Below are 22,036 nucleotides of genomic sequence, written 5' to 3'. Positions count from 1 at the left end.
AAGGCTATATATGCAAGCTTAATAACGCATTATATGGATTGAAACAAGTTCCAAGAGCATGGTATGATCAACTGAAAAGTTATCTTACCACTTGGCAATTCATTAATTCTAAAGCTGACACTTCTCTATTCTTCAAACATGATATTAGAGGCATGATCATTGTGTTAATTTATGTTGATGACATTTTGCTTACTGATCCTGACTCAGCATTACTTAAAGATTTCAATACTAAACTCAATAAGGTTTTTGCTCTCAAGAATCTGGGATTACTAGCCTATTTTCTAGATGTGGAAGTTTGTTACACAACTCATGGTATGCATCTCTTATAGACAAAGTACATTAAGGATCTATTGAGTAAAGCCTAAATGCAGGATTGCAAGGGTTCTGATACACCTCTCAACACTGGTTTTAAACTGGAGAAAAATGTTAAAGGACCTTTGGGGCAAGAATTTGAAGAGGCAGCATGTTGAGTGTTAGAAAATGTATATTTATAAAGAAGAAAATCATCATTTTACATTTCACGTCTTACTAACAACCCTTACTTTTATATATTTAAGCTTCTTGTTATTTAATTATGTGTGTTTTATTTTAATTAAGTATTTTATGTATTTTAGGGGTATCATGGTCATTTCACAATAAACGAGAGATCAGACGGAAAACGGACATCATTTTTTAACTCAGGACGGTCGAAAACCTTAAGAAGAGCATAAAAGGAAAAATGGCACTGTTCACATGTACGGTACTATTCACGTGTACGGTATTGTCTACGTTACTGTTCACGACACTATTCACATAGACGGATCGATGACGTGGCATTGACCGATGATGTGGCATTGACTGATGAGATGTCACGATCCTATTGGACTAAAATTCTTATGTACTATTGATGGTGACGTGGCAGCATATCAGTGGACCAAAAATCTCGCATACGGAATATGCATCACACAGGATTATTTTCAACCAAACCGCGTCACTGTTCAACCCGGGTCAAACCGTGTTACTATTCACTCACGTGGTCAAACCGCGTACTGTTGACTGATGACGTGGCGCAATCCTGAGCGTCCAAACTGTTTTTAATCTGATGGCCACGATTTACTCAATGTATCTATAAAAATGGGGCCTCCCCCCCCCAATTTGATATCTCTGAATCCATTTTTGGACTCCTTTTGCTATAATTCCTTCTCCATCTTGTATTTTCTACGTATTTTAATAAATTTCTATTTTGCCCCTAGTTCAATTATGAGTAGCTAATTTTCTTTCAAGCTTGGGTTGAAGATGAAGTCTCAACATGTGTCATGGGCTTTATTTGGTAAATTTATTTTCTCTTCCCCTCTAGTTTTTGTAGATGTTTTGACTTCTCGTCGACAAATAATAATAATCTTGTTTAGTACCGCCTTGGTTTCACCGGCTCCCTAATACAAGGTTATTATTATTTGGCACGATAAGCTCTGAGCACCATATTGATTAGAGCGTGGTTCATGAGGTGTGGATTCCCCCCTCATGATTTAATTGGCATTAATAAGGACTATTTAGCTCATGATGCATGTTGATACGGATCCAGATACCCAAGTACGTCATCTCAATAGATTTCTCTTCAATTTTTTCTTGCCATTTCAATTCCAATTTTAGGATAATCCAAATCATTTTCACCACAAATCCAACCACCCATTTACAAAATTAATTCTACACACAATTAAAATTCATCTCCTCGTGGGATCGACACTCGTCACCATTAGTCTATTCTACAATAGATTCGTGCGCTTGCGAGTTCATTAAAATTTGCACAACAAGTTCTTGGCGCCGTTGCCGGGGAGGTAAGTAATTTTAATTCATAGAATTAATTTTTGTGAATAATTCCATTTATTGTTTTCTTGTATTTTTTTTCTTTAAAAAAAAAGAAAAAAGAAAAAAATGTGAATCTACATTTAAAGGTTAGTATTTCTTTTCTTTTTCTCTTCTTTAAAATTCTGTAATTTATTTTTCTTTGTAAATTTTTTTTAGTTTATCTTATTAATTTATTTTTAGTTAATTTATTTCACGTATTTATTTTTGTGTATTTTTATAGAAAGGTTTTAACAGCGTGATAAGGTTAGTAACATAATTTCTCTTCTTTATTTTTATTTGTTTTGTTCCCATTTATCTTTGTGTTTCTTGCATGCATGGTCGTAGGTCATTATTACCTAATCTTGAACCTATAGACCTTGAACTAAAAAAAAACACTTCGCACACACAAGCAAGTTAAAAATAAACTGGATTTGCATCCACATGAGAGGCCATTTAAGGACTACTTCAGTCCTTTAGCTAATTTGAGCACATCATGCATAAGATACCCAAATGTAGCTGCTGGGAGTTTTGAACTAAAACCTAGTGTGCTAAATTGTCTCCCAACATTCTATGGCCTAGAAAATGAGTACTCATATAATCATTTGAATGATTTTTATGCTATTTGTCAAACATTTAAATATGAGAATTTTTCAGATGATGATGTTAAACTTAGACTATTCCCATTTTCTTTAAAGGATAGAGCTCATTCATGGCTCAATACATTGCCTGCTAATAGCATTACATCATGGGAATAAATGGTTACAAAATTTTTGAATAAATATTTCCCAGTGCATAAAACCAATGCTATTCGCAGGGAAATTTCAGAGTTTACCCAGAGAGAAGATGATCAGTTTTTTGAAACATGGGAGCGATTCAATGGGCTACTCTTGAAGTGTCCACATCATGGGTACGAGAAATGGCACCAATGCCAAGACTTTTTGGAGGAATTATTGCCGAATGTGCAAGAATGGCTAATGGCAACAAGTGGAGGAGAGCTAATGTCAAAAAGTGCATCAGAGATTTGGGAATTCTTCTAGCGACAAGCAGATAATTCCCAACAACGGAGTCGATCACTTAAAAACACTAGAAGAATTAAAGGAGTAAATGAGGTTTACATTGGCGAGTCAACTTCAGAAATCAAAGAAGTCAAGGAGATGGTTGAAGGTCTCGCTCGACAAATAGCATCTTTATCGACTGCTAAATCAACAGAGGCACATGACCATGACTCATACTCAGATCAAGCCAATGCCATAGGTGTAATGAGAAAACCATCGAATTACAACCCATACTCCAACACATATAACCCTGGATGGAGAGATCACCCCAATTTTTCATGGTCTCAAGGATTCCAACAGAATGGACCAGTAGCTCCAACTCCACCAATGCAATAAATTCCTCAAGTTCCTCAAGCCTCTTAGCCACCATTTAGACCATATAATCAGAACCAGAACTACTCTTAACCCAGACCATGGGAGGATTCATTCTAGAATCTCAAGAATCTTACTCACTTCACGATTTAGCAATAGAACCGCACTATTGATGGACTACGAAATGAGTTGAGAGCATGCTTCAACTCATAAGCCTAATCAGTTTCAAACCTCGAGAAAATGGTGGGACAACTTGCTTCTTCAATTCAGACCTTGTCAATGACTGTTGAGAAAAGTAAATTTCCAAGTCAACCAGTGCCTAATCCTAAAGGAGTGCATGAAGCAAGTACCAGTTTACCACAGCAGCATGGAGAGGTCAAAACAGTCATGACCTTGCAAAAAGGAAAAGAAGTCGATAACAAAGTGGAGATGCCGGTGACAAAAGAAAATCAAATTGTACATGTGAGTGTTGAGGACTCATCACCGGAGGAGAGAGAAGAAACCAAACCACGAGAATACGTTCCGAAAGCTCCATTTCCTCAGAGGTTAGCGAAAGTAAAGAAGGGAAAATCCACAGGTGAGATTCTCGAAATCTTTAAATAGGTAAGTGTTAACATCTCTTTACTTGATGCTATAAAGCAAGTTCCATCTTATACCAAGTTTCTTAAAGACCTTTGTACTAAAAAGAGAAACATTCATGCTCAAAAGAATGCATTTTTAACAGAAAACGTTAGTTCTATACTCCAACACAAAATTCCTATAAAATGTAAAGACTCAGGCTCCCCCACTATCTCATGTAGCATAGGGAACCACACAATTGAGAATACTTTGTTGGATTTAGGTGCTAGTGTAAATATATTGCCTTACTCAGTATTTTTGAAACTTGGACTTGGAGAATTACACCCAACTCCAGTGGTGTACAGCTTGCAGATCGGTCCACGAAAATACCTCGTGGTATTGTGGAGGACGTGCTTATCCAGGCAGACAAGTTTTATTTTCCTGTTGATTTCATTGTAATTGACACTCAACCAATATAAGATTCAAGGAAGCACATCCCCATTATTCTAGGCAAACCTTTCTTGGCAACTGTGGATGCTCACATTCAATGCAGGACTGGAAATATGCAGTTGTCCTTCGGCAACATGACTATGGAGCTGAATATCTTCAACATTGCCAAACAACCTCACAATGCAGATGATGGAATTGTTGATGTGGATTTAATAGAAACAATAGTTGATAATACTTTTCTTTCAAACCTTAGTGATGATCCCTTACAAACATGTTTAACTCACTTTGATTTGGATTTTGATATTGACAGATCAGTCGATGAGGTCAACGCCCTACTTGACTCAGCACCATCTATGGACACTAATAAATGAAAGTCAAGAGTTGAATAACTAGCACCATCAGAGAAAAAATGCATCCCATCATCAGAATCACCACCGAAACTCGAGCTCAAACCATTGCCCAACACTCTAGAATATGCATTTTTGGGAGAAGAAAGCACTTTACCGGTAATCATCTCATCATCCCTAAATGACGAACAAAAAGATAAGTTGTTGGATGTTTTAAAAGAGCACAAAGGAGCATTAGGATGGACCATAGCAGACATCAAAGGTATAAACCCAGTAGACTGCACGCATTACATTCCTCGATGAAAAAGCGAAATCTACTAAGGAAATGCAACGTCGGTTGTTAAGTGTTAGAAAATGCATATTTATAAAGGAGAAAACCGTCATTTTACATTTCAAGTCTTACTAACAACCCTTACTTTTATGTATTTAACCTTCTTGTGATTTAATTACACGTGTTTTATTTTAATTAAGTATTTTATGTATTTTAGGGGCATCATAGTCATTTCACAATAAACGAGAAATCAGATGGCAAAACGGACATCACTTTTGAACTCAGGACGGTCGAAAGCCTTAGGAGGAGCATAAAAGGAAAAATGGCACTGTTCACTTGTACGGTACTAGTCACGTGTACGGTAATGTATACGTTACTGTTCACATAGACGAACCGATAACGTGGCATTGACTGATGAGGTGTCACGATCCTATTGGACTAAAATTCTTATATACTGTTGATGGTGACGTGGCAGCATATCAGTGGACGAAAAATCTCGCATACGGTGCATGCATCACACAGGATTATTTTCAACCAAACCGCGTTACTGTTCATCCGGGTCAAACCGCGTTACTGTTCAAAGTCCGGTCAAACCGTGTTACTGTTCATCCGCGTGGTCAAACCGTGGACTGTTGACTGATGACGTGGCGCAATCCTGAGCGTCCAAACTGTTTTTTTAATCCGATGGCCATGATTTACACCATGTATCTATAAAAAGGGGGCCTCTCCCCCCTAATTTGATATCTCTGAATCCATTTTTGGGATCCATTTTCTGTAATTCCCTCTCCATCTTGTCTTTTCTTCGTATTTTAATAAATTCTCATTTTGCCCCTAGTTCAATTATGAGTGGCTAATTTTCTTTCAAGCTTGGGTTGAAGGTGAAGTCTCAACATGTGTCATGGGCTTAATTTGGTAAATTTATTTTCTCTTCCCCTCTAGTTTTTGTGGATGTTTTGACTTCTCGTCGACAAATAATACTAATCTTGTCTAGTACTGCCTTGGTTTCACCGGCCCTCTAGTACAAGGTTATTATTATTTGGCACGATAAGCCCTTAGCACCATATTGATTAGAGCGTGGTTCATGAGGTGTGGATTCCCCCCTCATGATTTAATTGGCATTAATAAGGATTATTTAGCCCATGATGCATGTTGATACGGATCCAGATACCCAAGTACGTTATTTCAATAGAATTCTCTTCAATTTATTCTCGCCATTTCAGTTCCAAATTTAGAATTTATTCTCGCCATTTTAATTTAAGTTTTAGCATATTCCAAATCATTTCCACCATAAATCCAACAACCCATTTACAAAATTAATTCTATACACAATTAAAATCCACCTCCTCGTGGGATCGACACTCGTCACCATTAGTCTATACTACAATAGATTCGTGCGTTTGCGAGTACATTAAAATTTGCACAACATCGGTTAAATCCTAATATGAAAGAAGCTGTTAGAACTGAAGTCCTTAAGCTATTAGACGCAGGTATCATTTACCCAATTTTTGATAGTTCATGGGTCAGTCCTGTACAAGTTGTCCCTAAAAAGTCAGGAGTCGCAGTAGTTACCAATGCTAATAATGAATTGATACCAACTAGAGTAACTACAGGATGGCGTGTATGCATTGATTATAGAAAATTGAATTCTGTCACACGTAAAGATAATTTTCCTTTACCATTTATCGATTAAATGCTTGATAGATTAGCAGGCCATGAATTTTATTGCTTTCTAAATGGCTACTCAGGATATAATCAGATTCCCATAACACCAAAAGATCAAGAGAAAACTACTTTCACTTGCCCTTTGGCACTTTTGCATATAGGAGGATGCCATTTGGATTATGTAATGCACCTGCTACATTTCAACGATGCATGTTGAGCATTTTTTCTGATATGGTTGAACGATTCCTTGAAGTCTTTATGGATAATTTTTCTATCTTTGGTGACTCGTTTGATCAATGTTTACATCATCTAAAACCAGTTCTGCAGAGATGTATCGAGAAGAACTTAGTCTTAAATTGGGAGAAGTGCCATTTTATGGTAAAACAAAGTATTGTTCTCGGTCACATCATTTCGAGCAAAGGTATTGAGGTTGACAAATCCAAGGTGGATCTCATTTCTAATCTTCCTCCACCCAAAATAGTCAGAGAAGTAAGATATTTCTTTGGACATGCTGGTTTAGATAGACGTTTCATTAAAGATTTTAGCAAAGTTTCTAGACCCTTATGCAATTTACTTGCTAAGGATGTACCTTTTATTTTTAATGATTCATGTCTTGTGGCTTTTGAAAAATTAAAGCAATTATTGACATCATCACCCATCATCCAGCCCCCAAATTGGAGCTTACCATTCGAGCTCATGTGTGATGCTTTTGATTATGCAGTAGGAGTAGTGTTAGGACAAAGAGTTAATCGAATTCTCCATGTTATTTATTATGCTAGTATGACATTGAATGATGCACAGTTGAACTATTCAACTACTGAAAAAGAAATGCTAGCAGTAGTGTTTGCATTGGAAAAATTTCGATCTTACCTCATTGGTTGTAAAATAATTGTGTTCACAGATCATGCTGCTCTTAAATATCTTCTCACGAAGAAAGATGCAAAAGCTAGACTAATTCATTGGGTGTTACTTTTGTAGGAATTCGACTTGAAATTCAGAGATAAGAAAGGCACAAAAAATGTTGTGGCAAACCATCTCTCTCGTCTCCATTTTGACACAATTACAGAGCCATTAACATTGAATGAGTCATTTCCAGATGAACAGTTGATGAGTGTGGAAGTATTACCATGGTATGCTGATATCGTGAATTATCTTGTTACATGTCAACTTCTAGAGCATTGGACCAAGCAAGACAAGGCTAAATTCTTTGTAGAAATAAAGAATTTCTTTTAGGATGACCCTTATCTGTTCAAGTATTGTGCAGATCAAATTGTTAGGTGATGTGTCCCAGAAAGTGAAATTCAGAATATCCTTTCATTCTGTCATGAACAAGCTTGTAGAGACCATTTCAACGCTAAGAAAACAGCTATTAAAGTTTTACAATGTGGTTTCTATTGGCCAACTATATTTCAAGACGCTTACACTTTCTGTTCTTCATGTGATAGGTGTCAACGAATGGTAAGCATTACACGAAGGAGCATGATGCCACTAAATCCAATTTTAGTGGTTGAGATTTTTGACATATGGGGTATCGACTTCATAGGACCCTTTCCCCCTTCTTTTGGCCATCAATTCATATTGGTTGCTGTTGACTACATATCGAAATGGGTAGAAGCAATTCCATGTAGAACCAATGATCATAAAGTGGTGATAGGATTTTTGAAAAGCAACATTGTTTCACGCTTTAGATTCCCTCGAGCAATAATCAGTGATGGTGGTGCCCACTTTTGTAACAAAGCATTCAAAGCTCTTTTGACAAAGTATTCAATCACTCACAAAGTGGCAACCCCATATCATCCGCAAACCAGTGGCCAAGTTGAGATCTCCAATCGAGAAATAAAGCACATATTAGAAAAGACGGTGAGGCCAGATAGAAAAGATTGGTCATTAAGACTCGATGATGCATTATGGGCATATAGAGCGGCTTTCAAGACCCCGATTGGGATATCACCCTACAGGCTAGTGTATGGAAAAGCTTGCCACCTACCTGTGGAACTCGAGCATCGTGCATATTAGGCCATCAAGAAATTCAACTTTGACATGCAGCAAGCTAGCTCAGAAAGAAGATTACAGCTGGCAGAACTTGAAGAAATTCGCAATGATGCATACGAAAATGTCAAGATTTACAAGCAACGAATGAAAGTCTTCCATGACAAGCCAATTATGAGAAAATCGTTCACTCTAGGTCAGAAAGTGCTTTTATTCAATTCTCGCTTGCACCTATTTCCAGGTAAATTACGCTCTCGATGGTCTGGCCCCTTTATTGTTCATACTGTTTTTCCACATGGGGCAATTGAAATTAAGGACCCAAAGAACGGTGTCACGTTTAAAGTTAATGGTCAAAGATTAAAGGCATATCTAGAGTACCAACCACATGTAGAGGAGACCGAAATAAATTTGAGTGACCCACCAGATTTGAATTGATTTTTTTTTCTTTTCGGTGATTTGATTTATTTTTCTTTCTTTTATTATTCTTTTGCTAATTAAAATTCTTTTTGCATAAGTGTGTTTGTTTAACCATTAAGTTTTTTCATATCATTGTTAATCATGAGTACCATACTTAAACTGTTCCTCTTGAACATTCTTAAACCACTTCAACGTGTAAAATCTCATCTCAAAAGGCAGATTCGATTTTGTAAGACACATCGTATTTGGGCTCTGCAACCACCAGAGTTAGTATCCTATGTTGAGGGTTTAGAAAGTCAACTCAGAGACATTGAGAGAAGTGTTTACGACATCCAGTTGGAGCTTGAGTTAAATTCAATAAGAGAATGATTTTAATTTTCTTTGTGTGTTTTAATTTGTTTTCCTATTTGTGTGCTTTAGTTTGTTACCCCGGTGAAGTGGCGGATAACGGTACTCCGTGACAATCAAGTTGGTTACTTCAGTTTCCCATAATAACTGATATTCTGAGGCGAAGGTATGGATAGAAATGAGATTCAAGCAAAGCTTCACAAGCGATTCCCTTCACTTCCTCAGAATGCCCTCCTTACAATCTATAAAGTCCGGTCCGAACGCATGCGATTGCTCATGAGGAATAACATACCTGCTGACATTCGTTGGTTAATCGAGGCTAAAGTATGATTGGCAGGTGAGTTACCTCCAAAATTTATTGCATACATGCCTGGTTGTGGTAAAGGAAATTATACAAGAAAACGACGAGCTCGAAGAATTTCTGTTGCTTGTCATAAGTGTGCCAGAATGAGTTGCGATAAAAAAACCATGTTCTTTATGAATGATGTCTGATAACAGAGAAGATAAGATTCAATTCATTAGGGATGGCTTGAATAAGGAGTCATTGGATGATATCCTTCTATCTCTTGAAACGCATCTCAGTGGATATGTGCAATGAGCGATTCTCCAGTTATGGCCATTATTCCAGAAAGAGCATACACGATATAGTCTCGAGAATCTGACTATAAACGACCCTGTTTGCCAGTTTATAAGAAAACTGGATGGGAAGCCTATCCTCGACCCATAGAGGACGTTCAAGCCGTTTCTGGATGTAAAACCAGAGGAAGATGTGAGCCACAGTCGCAACTACCTGTAAATATCATTTTACTTCACTGTTATTTTATTTCAATGTTGTTTTACGATTTGCATTATCGTCTTTAATAATTTTATTTTATCATTGTTTCTTTTTCTTTTTACTGTTTCCTTTTTTACTCGCTAGCCATGTGTTTTATGCGTTATTTGACACTGACATGCCACCTCATACACAGTTGTGACCCACTGTCACTAAGATTCTTAAATATGACTTTTTGTTAAGCATTCACAAATTATTTTTGAGAAATATTCCAATGGCAGCTACTCCCAATAGGTAATTCAAGAACATTTGTGTGCTTTCTAGATTTAACTATGGCAAACATAAAGAGTTCGTTGAGGTAGCCGTAGATCTTGGTCGAAGTATAGCAGAGAGAAAATTACACTTAGTGTATGGAGGGGGTAACCGAGGGTTATCAAAATTGGTCTCAGAAGCTGCTCTTGTCAGAGGAAGCCAAGTGTTAGGGATCATCCCAAGAGTCTTAAAACCTTTGGGCAGTTTGTCTGACTCACCGACTGGAGAAGAGTTAGTCGTCTCAGGTATGCAAGAAAGGATAACTGAAATGCTTAATTATGCTGATGCTTTTATTTTCCTTCCAGGAGATCTTGCAACACTAGAGGCACTTATCACACTAGCATCTTGGGCCCATCTGCACATTCACCAGAAACTCATCGTTTTGTTAAATGTCAATAACTTTTATGATGGCTTCATCACATTTCTTAACCATGCAATAAAAAACTACTTCATTCCTTCCAATGCGAAAAAAACTTTTTATTTGTGCTCACACTGCTAATGAGCTACATGATCTGTTGCAAACTTATAGACCGGAGCCAGACCCCTGGACCTTTGTGTTGGAGCGTCTAAATAATGATTGTAACAGTAGCCGCAGTAAGAAGTACAAATTAGATTTAACTCTCCACCTGTAAATATTTTCTTCTGTATTGCATCACCCAAGTGATGTCTTCTAAACTCTACTTCTTTCTTTTAAAACATTGAGGACAATGTTTCGTTCTGGTTGAGGGGAGGGAATAGTCGAAAATTGTGGAATCTTGGTTAAGTTTTTACTAATTTTTTGTTGTAGAAACTAATTGTTGCTAACTTTTTATGTTGAAAATGGCTGAATATGGAGTGTAATGACTCTAGAAACGCATCTTCATCGTTTGAAAAAAAAATTCAAAAAAATTCAAAAAAAATTCAGACATTTTCTTTTTTTTTATTAAGTTTTGATGTTCATTTTTCTTCTTCTTTTTAATTTCTCCTTTATAAATATACATTTTCAAATATTTGAGTCGAAGATGGCTGAATATGGAGTGTAGTAGCTCTAGAAACACATCTTCTTAGTTAAAAATTAAAAAAAATATTTCTTTTTCTATCATTTTAAGTGTAACTTTTCTAATTAATTTTTCTGCATCATTTTCATATTTCTACATGCATATTTTCCTTTCATGTTTAGAATAGGTTGGGGGGTAGAATGTTGTTTAAAAAAAAAATTGTGATTTGTTTTAACATTGGATGACATGATTAATTTCAAATTTTAGTATTTGTATTATCTTTGATCTTAAGTGATGTTACACTATATTTGCTACTCTACATGTTGATGTCGGAGACAAATATGAGTTGCTTGAAGGAATGAACATGTCATAGTAAGTACCAAGTGAGTTTTTCAGCTTATCATTTTTCTTGGAGAGTGATTAGTATTAAAAGTTGTTTAATTATCAAGCGATAATATGTTATTTTATGCTTATGTTATAATTTATATTTGTGTTTATGTAATATATTATGAATTATTAATTATGTTTTAAATATATTTAATTTTGTGTATTTTTATGTGTTTATTAGGAAAAATATTAATTTCACGTATTTCGAGGCTCCAAACAGATAAACAGAGGTCAAATTTGGATTTCGTAGGTCCAAAAACCTTAAGATCAGTCAAGATCGGCTTAAAATTGGGCTTGTGTAAAAAAAGTTGACTTTTTCTGTTGACCGAGCACTGATTGGATGATGAAATGAGCTTACAATAGATATGAGTGCATGGGATAGCTGGCAATCTTGACTAAATCTCAACCGTTCATGATTCAATGGCCATGATTGTGCCACGTGGCAATGGTTGGTGAAGCAAGTTGGAGGATCCGAATCTTTGTATTCGGGTCGACCCGATCCACCCATTAACCTGCCAAATCTCAACCGTTCTTTGGGCAAATCAGACGAGTCAAATGATGCCATGTGTTCATGATTAAATCTCAACCGTTCATGATTCAATGGCCATGATTGTGCCACGTGGCAATGGTTGGTGAAGCAAGTTGGAGGATCCGAATCTTTGTATTCGGGTCGACCCGATCCACTCATTAACCCGCCAAATCTCAACCGTTCTTTGGGCAAATCGGACGAGTCAAATGATGCCATGTGTGATGTTGACTTTTGAAGTTTGACCAGCAATTGGATCTTGATCTAAGGGTTGTGAGGAGCACATGCATGAAGCCTATGATGGACCGCAAAGCACTGGATTATGAATTTATTTTTCTATAAATAGAGCCTCATTTTTATGTTTTAATCATCTCTCTACAACTATCTTCTTCTCAAATTCTCTCCATCTCCTTGTAATCTTGATTTCCAAGTGCGTTTTTAATATTTTGTATAATTATTTTCATTAATAAAATTAGTTTTATTTCCAATTTTAGTTGTTTTTATTTCTTTTAATTATAAGTAATTCAATTTTACTACTTCTTTTTATTTTAATTATGCTTAACTAAATAATATTAGTTAGGGGAAGGTGAAACTCTTAGGAAATAAATATGATTTAATTAAATTCTATTTTTAATTTTATAAATTAAATTATTTTCTATTTAAATTTTATACATGTTTTATATTTTGAAATTTTGATTTATTGTAGAAAAACAAATGAATTTGGCACAATAAATTCTTAAAATCTTAATATAAGGCATGGTGAAATGGTATTTTGACTTATTGTAGACAAATTAAATTTTGGCACAATAAATACTTAATCCATCATAAAATTAAAGGGAAAATAATAATAATTTGTTTAATTAATCTTTTGGGTAATAAATCTAAAACAAATTGGCAAAAAGAATTTATTAAGTTTTATTTATTTCTAAGAGTGGATCCATAACCTTAACTAGTTCAATTCCATAGTTTCATTTAAATTAAGTTGTTTATATTCAAGTTTTAATTTCAATTTATAGATAAAATAAAATAAACTAATTAAATCTTTTCTCTGTGGATCGACCTCGGACTCACCGAGTTATAATACAACAAGACACTCTTATACTTGGGAGTTAAAAAATTACTTTTAAGTTGTGTCAAGTTTTTGGCGTCGTTGCCGGGGAAAAATTTTTTATTTGGTTTGTTTTTCTGTTTTTATTTTTCTCTTATATGTAAAATTTCGTTTACCCCCTTTTCCTTTTCTTAAATTCTCTTTTGTCCCTAACTCTTCTCATAAAATTGCTAATTCTAAACTTCTAAAAATTACAGTTTGACCATAAAATTAAAAATAATTTGTAATAGAATCCCTAGACGAAATTCCTCAAAATAATCAAGACTTGAATATACTTTGGACATACTTTGGACATATTTGGACTTATTTTGGATCAAACTAACTTTAACTACTAACTCTAATTACTAACTCTTAACTTACTAACTGCTAACTGCTAACTTTTATTTAATTTCAGTTATTTAATTTTCTGCATTTATTTAATTTCGTATTTATTTATTTTTGCTTTATTGGTGGGTTTAACCACCAAACTAACTACTAACTCTTAACTTTTATTTTCAGTTATTTAATTTTCAGAATTTATTTAATTTTTTATTTTTTTTAATTGGTGGGTTCAACCACTATTTTTTTCTTTCTTTTTCTTTTTTTCTTTTGCATTTATTTTATACTTAATTTATTGTTAATTGGTGGGTTCAACCACCAAAATTGTTATTTAATTTTCTTTTGTACACTTATATTGTTTGCTTACTTATTTTTTTATATTTTATTTTGTTATCAATTTGTGTAAATATTATCTTTATAACATAACCATTGCATGAGACGTTGGTCTCGATCTTCAAGTGGCAGGTTAATTCGTAGATCTCAATCTCCACCACCAATCATGGATGAGAATCAAGGCGAAAACGTTTTGGGCGAACTTAACCCTCAAATTGATCAGGGAGACAACCAATCTCAACATGGGCATGATCAGAATCAACCAAGGACTCTGAGAGACTACATGAATCCAACCAGAACCGAAGCACCGTCGTGTATAGTATTTCCTCCAGAAGCATCTCGATTTAACTTTAAACCAGGTATTATCCAACTTTTACCAACATTTCATGGTTTAGAATCTGAGAATCCGTACTTGCATCTAAGAGATTTTGAGGAAGTTTGTAATACATACACGGATCAAAATTGTAGCATGAACATAATTAGATTAAAGCTTTTTCCTTTTTCATTAAAAGATAAAGCTAAAACTTGGCTACAAAACCTTAGATCTGGATCAGTAAGAACTTGGAATAACATGCAAGAACAGTTTTTGAAAAAATTCTTTCCACCTCATAGAACAAATTCTTTTAAAAGGCAAATCACTTCTTTCACTCAAAAAAATGGAGAAACATTATACCAATGTTGGGATAGGTTTAAAGAGTTGTTTAACATATGCCCACATCATAGTTTTGAAACTTGGCGATTGGTCACTTACTTCTATAAGGGCTTAATACCCCAAAGTAGACAGATTGTTGAAATGATGTGTAATGGTGAATTTAGGGATAAAAATCCTGAAGATGCACTAGATTACCTTGACCAATTAGCTGAAAATGCACAACATTGGGATACTGTTGGAACTTTTGAATTGACAAATAAGCAACAATCATCTCCATCTAGTGGAGGAATCCATAACCTTAGGGAAGATCATGATTTACAAGCAAAATTTGCATCCCTAGTTAGGAAAGTTGAAGCTTTGGAGCATAAAAAGAGTGATCAAGTAAAAATTGCTCAAGAAATTGCATGTAACATATGTAGTTCGAATGATCATTTCACTCAAGAGTGTCCCACTTTGCCTGCACTTAAAGAATGTCTAAATGATCAAGCTAATGTCATTAATACTTTCAATAAACCAAACCCATATTCACATACTTATAATCCTGGTTGGAGAAATCATCCAAATTTCAGTTGGAGGAATAATAATAATGCACAATCTTCACAAGCACCACCTCCACAAAATTTTCAAAATCCTCAGCCTTATGCACCATATGTTCCACCACCCTGGAAAAATCTGGAAGACACAATGCATTCATTCATCAGAAAGCAAGATGTTATTAACAATCAAAATGCACTAACTTTTTCTGATTTGAAAGATACTCTTGCTAAAATTGCTTCTGCACTCACCATTCAAGAAAAAGGAAAATTTCCAGCCCAACCACAACCAAATCCTAAAATTCAATAAAATCCACGCACAGACCAAGTCAAGTCAGTTATAAGTCTTCGTAGTGGTAAGGTTGTTGATAGACCTATGCCTGAACCTTATGAAAAATGATGAAAATTCAAAGGGTAAGAAAGGACTAAATGAACTTACACCTAATGAAGAAATAACTAGTGTTCCACCTGAACCACCATTTCCGCATGCATTGAATAAACCAAGGAAATCAAACCACTCTTCTGAAATTTATGAAATCTTTAAGCAAGTGAAAGTTAACATTCCTCTATTAGATGCAATCAAGCAGGTTTCTTCATATGCCAAATTTTTAAAGGACTTGTGCACTGTTAAGAGGAAATTGAAGGTAAGAAAGAGTGCTTTCATGTCCGAACAGGTAAGTACAATTCTGTCTACTAATAATAAGTTGAAATATAAAGATCCTGGTTGTCCTACCATTTCTTACATTATTGGTAACCACAAAATTGAGCATGCTTTACTAGATCTTGGTGCTAGTGTTAATTTGCTTCCATATTCAGTTTATCTTCAACTTAATCTTGGTGAGTTAAAATCAACTTCAACTACATTTTTGCTTGCCGATAGATCAGTTAAAGTACCAAAAGGAATAGTGGAAGATGTTTTAGTATAAGTTGATAAATTTATTTATCCTGTGGATTTTATTGTCTTGGAAACTGAACCTGTTGTGAATAATTACAAACCAACTCCTATAATTTTATGTCGACCATTTTTAGCAACTGCTAATGCTTTGATTAATTGTATGAATGGTTTAATGAATTTATCCTTTGGGAATATGACTTTGGAATTGAATGTTTTCAACATGTGCAGGCAACCTAATGAAGAAAATGAGAATGAAGATGATACTGATGAACAAAAGGAATTGTTTGAATCTTGTATCAAGGAAAATATTCAAAAAGGGAATTTTTCTGAACTTTCTAATGTTTGTTTAGTTAATTCAATTGAGTCAAATAAGCAATTTGAACTTGATATTTCTAATATAAATTCGTTGCTTGATTCTGTGCAGACTTCACAAAATTATGATGACGAGCCAAAATTTGAGGAGCTTGGAAATATTGAAAAGACATAACAACAAGAAGCACCTAAAATGGAATTGAAACCTTTGCCTGAAGGATTGAAATATGCTTTTCTTGGAGAAGAACAAACCTATCCTGTTGTGATTTCGTCTACTTTAACAAGCGACCAAGAAGGTAAGTTACTTACTGTTCTTAAAAAGCATAAAAATGCAATAGGATGGACTTTAAATGATATTAAAGGCATTAATCCCTTAATCTGCACACATAGAATTAATCTGGAAGAAAATGCTAAAACATGTCAACAACCTCAAAGAAGATTAAACTCACACATGAAAGAGGTAGTCAAAACAGAAGTCCTTAAATTGCTTGATGCGGGAATTATCCTTAAATTGCTTGATGTGGGAATTATCTACCCTATTTCCGATAGTAAGTGGGTAAGTCCTACACAAGTAGTGCCTAAAAAATCTGGAATCACTATTGTTAAAAATGAAAAAGGTGAATTAATTCCAACACGAATTACATCTAGTTGGCGCATGTGCATTGATTATAGAAAATTAAATTAAGCCACTAGAAAAGATCATTTTCCATTACCATTCCTTGACCAAATCTTAGAAAGAGTAGCAGGACATCCCTACTACTGTTTTTTAGATGGATATTCGGGCTATTATCAAATTCCTATAGCACTTGAGGACCAAGAAAAGACCACATTTACATGTCCATTTGGAACATTTGCATTTAAAAGAATGTCATTCGGGCTTTGTAATGCTCCTGCAACATTTCAAAGATGTATGTTAAGCATATTTTGTGATATGGTTGAACATTGTTTAGAGGTCTTTATGGATGATTTAACTGTGTTTGGGAATTCTTTTGATGATTGCCTTGATAATTTGGAGAAAGTTTTAAAAAGATGTGTTGAAAAAGAACTCGTGTTGAATTGGGAAAAATGTCACTACATGGTTACTTCTGGAATTGTTTTGGGTCATGTTGTTTCTATTAAAGGAATTGAAGTTGACAAAGCAAATATCGAAGTCATATCTAAATTGCCACAAGCAAAAATAGTTAGAGATGTGTGATCTTTTTTAGGACATGTAGTTATAGGAGGTTTATAAAAAATTTTAGTGTCATATCTAAACCACTTTGTAACCTCTTATTAAAAGATGCACTGTTTGAATAGAATAATGATTGCCAAAAATCTTTTGAAAAAGTAATTTGTCTTTTAACATCTACACCTATTATGCAATCTCCTGATTGGTCTTTGCCATTTGAATTAATGTGTGATGCAAGTGATTTTGCTATTGGTGCTGTTTTAGGACAAAGAAGGGATGGTAAACCTTTTGTGATTTATTATGCGAGTAAGACTTTAGATAGTGCTCAAATGAATTATTCTACAACTGAAAAAGAATTACTTGCTGTGGTATTTGGATTAAATAAATTCTTTTCATATTTGCTTGGCTCTAAATATGTTGTGTTTACTGACCGTGCTGCTGTGAGATATTTGATGAGTAAACAGGATGCCAAACCGAGACTAATTCGTTGGATTTTGTTACTACAAGAATTTGACCTTACCATCAAAGATAAAAAGGGTGCTGAAAATGTTGTTGCTGATCATCTATCAAGACTCACATCCGAATTCTGCAATGATATAACACCCATAAGTGATTCTTTCCCTGATGAATTTTTATTTTCTGTTACTTCAATGCCATGGTATGCTAATATTGTTAATTTTCTTGTTACAGGTAAAATACCTTTGCAATGGAATGCTCAAGAGAAGAAGAAATTTTTTGTTGAAGTAAAGAAATTTTATTGGGATGACCCTTATTTGTTCAAATATTGCCCAGATCAAATTTTTCGGCGATGTATTCCTGATAATGAGGTAAGTAGTGTCATTAATTTTTGTCATTCTGAAGCATGTGGTGGTCACTTTTCTTGAAGAAAAACTACTACTAAAATTTTACAGTGTGGATTTTATTGGCCTACTATGTTTAAAGGCACATATGAATTCTGCAAAAGTTATGAAAAATGTCAAAAATTGGGATCAATTACAAAAGGAAACATGATGCCCTTAAATCCCATACTTGAAATTGAAATATTTGACTGCTGGGGAATTGATTTCATGGGTCCATTTCCATCATCTTTTGGATTTGTGTATATATTAGTTGCAGTTGATTATGTCTCAAAATGGATTGAAGCAATTTCTTGCTGAAATAATGATAGTAAAACTGTGATTAAATTTTTAAGAGAAAACATTTTAAGTCGATTTGGAATCCCTCAAGCCATTATCAGTGATGAAGGTAAGCATTTTTGTAATAAGTCCTTTGAGTCTTTAATGAAGAAATATGGAATTACACATAAAATTACTACCTCTTATCATCCTCAAACAAATGGTCAAGTTGAATTAGCAAATAGGGAGATAAAACAAATTTTGGAAAAAATGGTTAACTCAAACCGAAAAGATTGGTCTCTTAGACTTAATTATGCACTTTGGGCTTACCGTACTACATTTAAAACGTCATTAGAAATGTCACCCTATCGATTAGTTTATGGTAAACCTTGTCATTTACCTGTTGAACTTGAACATAAATCACTTTGGGCTATTAAAGCTTTTAATTCAAATTTGGATGATGCTGGTAATGTGCGAAAATTGCAATTGAATGAAATTGAGGAATTAAGGAATGATGCATATGAAAATTCAAGATTTATTAAGGCAAGAACAAAAGCATTTCATGATAAAAGAATTTTTCGAAAAACATTTGAGATTGGTCAAAAAGTGTTGCTTTATAATTCTCGTCTTCATTTATTTCCAGAAAAGTTAAAGTCAAAATGGAGTGGCCCATTTGTTGTAAAAAATGTATATTCATATAGGGCCATAGAAATTGAGAATCCAAATAATGGTGTCACATTTAAAGTTAATGGTCAAAGATTAAAACCATATCTGGAACATCACTCACGTGACGAGGACACCGAAATTAATTTGGGTGACCCACCAGTTCTTGATTAAGTCTTTAATGATTTTTTTTTGTTTTGTTTTACTATTATTTTACCGTTTAATTGTTTGATTTTTTTTTTCTCTAGATTGATGCACTGTACATAGTTTTTTTTTTTAACATTGTTTTTCTTGTGTAAGCGTGTTTGTTTGACAGTTGTACATTCTCTCATCAATTTTCATTTTACATCATGAGCACCTCAATGAGAAAATTCCTATTCGCACATCTTAAAAGATTTCTGCGTATAAAATTTCACTTAAGAGGCCTGATACAAAGCTATAAATCACATCCACTTTGGGATCTACAACCACCAGAATTCGTGTCCTATGTTGAGAATCTAGAGGGACAACTCAGAACAGTAGAGAGTGGCATATATGAATTTCAAATGGAGCTTGAGGTTAACTCAATGAGAGGACGAATGTAAGTTCATTTTCCTTTTATATTGTGTGCTTCTTTTTGCTCGCTTTCACGCTTGATTTGATTTTGCATATTTGATTTTGGTGTGTTTTGATTTATTTTCCCATATAAATGGTGGATAACGGTACTCCGTGACTTCTTAAGTCGGTATCTTCAGTTTCCCACAATAACTGAACCCCAAAATCAAACATGGAAGAAATACAACATAAACTCCATAAGCATTTTCCCTCTCTCCCTCAGAATGCCCTCAGGAAAATTTACAAAGCTCGTTGTGAACAACTGCGTTTGTTAATGATCAATGGCATTCCTTCTGACATTCGTTGGTTAATTGAAGCAAAGGTCCGATTAGGAGGTGAGTTTTCTGGTCCATTTGTTTCTTACATGCCTGGTTTTGGTAAAAGTACGTTTGCTAAGAAAAGGAGAGCTAAACGACTTGGCTCAAAATGTCATAAATGTGTAAGACTTGGTTGCAAACGACCGGATTGTAAATCTTTAAGAATGGTTTCTGATACTCGTGAAGATAAAATTAAATTCGTTAAAGATGGCATGAGTAAAGAATCGTTGGATGATATCTTACGATCTCTTGAGACGCATCGAAGCGGATTTGTGCAATGTGAGATTTACAATTTGTGGATACTATTCCAAAAACAAAGTGCACAATTAAATCTTGGGAATCTGACTCAAAAAGACCCTGGTTGCTAGTTTATAAGAAAACTGGATGGGAAGCCGATCCTCGACCCATAGATGGCGTTCAAGCCGTTACTGGACGTAAAACCAGAGGAAGATGTGAGCCACAATCACAACTACCAGTAAATATCCTTTGACTTCATTGTTATTTTACTTTACTATTATTTTATCATTTGCATTATTGCATTTAGTGATGTGATTTTGTATTTAATAAATATTTGTTTTTTTTTACTGTTTGCTTTTTCTAATCATTATTTTCTTTTTACTGTTTGTTTTTGAATTATTGAGCCACGAGCTTTACTCGTCATTTGACAAATATTGCCAACCCATTTACAGCTGTTTCTCATTATTTATGTCACCAAGATCTTTAAATATGAGCTCTTTTTTCAAACATTCACAACTTGTTTTTGAAAAATTAATCTAATGGCAGCATCTTCGAGTAAACAATTCAAAAACATTTGTGTGCTTTCTGGGTTTCACTATGGAAAGTACAAAGAGTTCGTTCAGGCAGCTGTAGATCTTGGTCGTGTCATAGCAGAGAGGGAACTGCATCTTGTATATGGAGGAGGTGAACGAGGGTTATCAAGACTTATCTCAGAAGCTGTTTTTACCAGAGGAAGCCAAGTACTCGGCATTATCCCAAAACCATGAAACCGCTAGTGTGCATGTCTGGCCCACCAATTGGAGAAGAATTAGTGGTATCAAGTATGCAAGAGAGAATATCTAAAATGATGAATCATGCTGATGCTTTTATTTTCTTGCCATGAGATCTTGCAACTTTTGAGGTACTAATTACATTTGCATCTTGGGCCCACTTGAACATTCATCAAAAATCTATCGGTTTGTTAAATGTTAATAATTTTTATGACGGCTTGCTAACTTTTATTAACCATGCAATAAAGAATCATTTTATTCCATATTCTGTAAAAAAAAAAACACTCTTTATCTGTGCTTCTACTGCTAATGAGTTACTTGATCTTTTACAAGCTTATACACCGGAGCCAGATCCAAAGACTTTTGCACTGAATTGGTCGACTGATGATGGTAGCGGTAATAGTAGCCGTAATAAGAAGTGCGATTTAGATTTAACTCTCCGTCTATAAATATTTTTTGTTGCAGTATTTATGTGCTGTCTTCTAAACTCTTTCTCTTTCCTTTTAAAACATTAAGGACAATGTCTTTTTCAGGTTGGGGGGAGGGAATAGTTGATAATTGTGGAATGTCTTAGTCTTGGTGATGTCTTTACAAAAAATAAAAAACAAAAAACAAAAACAAAAATTTTTTTTTTTCTGTGAAGACTAACTTAGGACAAATTTGAGTCGAAGATGGCAGGATATAGGGAATGTAGTTCCTCTAGAAACGCATCTTCTTAATCTTAAAGGTGTTGTAAAAAAAAAACAAAAAACAAAAAATTTGACTTTTTCTTCATCTTTGTTATTCGCTTTTAAGCTTCTGCATCAAGTTCGGG

General features: G+C 34.6%; 2 non-coding genes and 1 pseudogene across 2 annotated transcripts; 1 reads left to right on the top strand and 2 right to left on the bottom strand.

Moving 5' to 3' along the window:
• Positions 1 to 2,630: 2,630 nt before the first annotated feature.
• LOC127901567 (small nucleolar RNA R71) lies at positions 2,631 to 2,734 on the bottom strand. Its single transcript, XR_008053809.1, has one exon. It is a non-coding gene; the product is annotated as a small nucleolar RNA R71 (small nucleolar RNA).
• Positions 2,735 to 4,618: 1,884 nt separating this feature from the next.
• LOC127900574 (uncharacterized) lies at positions 4,619 to 18,389 on the top strand (annotated as a pseudogene).
• Positions 14,584 to 14,692, bottom strand: LOC112499411 (small nucleolar RNA R71). The gene has a single exon (XR_003067021.2). It is a non-coding gene; the product is annotated as a small nucleolar RNA R71 (small nucleolar RNA).
• Positions 18,390 to 22,036: the final 3,647 nt, after the last annotated feature.

Source organism: Citrus sinensis, chromosome 3 (genome assembly GCF_022201045.2).
Source record: "Citrus sinensis cultivar Valencia sweet orange chromosome 3, DVS_A1.0, whole genome shotgun sequence".
Taxonomy (NCBI): domain Eukaryota; kingdom Viridiplantae; phylum Streptophyta; class Magnoliopsida; order Sapindales; family Rutaceae; genus Citrus; species Citrus sinensis.
The sequence above is the reverse complement of the archived record's forward strand: the minus strand, read 5'-3'. Positions and strand labels throughout refer to the sequence as shown.